Here is a 733-nt window from a genome sequence, read left to right on the forward strand (position 1 = left end):
ATAGATATATGTACCCGTTGTAAACATTAAACTATAGATATATGTACCTGTTGTAAACATTAAACTATAGATATATGTACCCGTTGTAAACATTAAACTATAGATATATGTACCTGTTGTAACCATTAAACTACAGATATATGTACCCGTTGTAAACATTAAACTATAAATATATGTAGCCGTTGTAAACATTAAACTATAGATATATGTACCCGTTGTAAACATTAAACTACAGATATATGTACCCGTTGTAAACATTAAACTATAGATATATGTACCCGTTGTAAACATTAAACTAGAAATATATGTAGCCGTGGTAAACATTAAACTATAAATATATGTACCCGTTGTAAACATTAAACTATAAATATATGTAGCCGTTGTAAACATTAAACTAGAAATATATGTAGCCGTGGTAAACATTAAACTATAAATATATGTACCCGTTGTAAACATTAAACTAGAAATATATGTAGCCGTTGTAAACATTAAACTATAAATATATGTACCCGTTGTAAACATTAAACTATAAATATATGTAGCCGTTGTAAACATTAAACTAGAAATATATGTAGCCGTGGTAAACATTAAACTATAAATATATGTGCCGTTGTAAACATTAAACTTTAAATATATGTAGCCGTTGTAACCATTAAACTAAAAGTATATGTACCCGTTGTAAATATTAAACTAGAAATATATGTAGCCGTTGTAAACATTAAACTAGAAATAT

Source organism: Limulus polyphemus, unplaced genomic scaffold (genome assembly GCF_000517525.1).
Source record: "Limulus polyphemus unplaced genomic scaffold, Limulus_polyphemus-2.1.2 Scaffold10731, whole genome shotgun sequence".
NCBI lineage: Eukaryota > Metazoa > Arthropoda > Merostomata > Xiphosura > Limulidae > Limulus > Limulus polyphemus.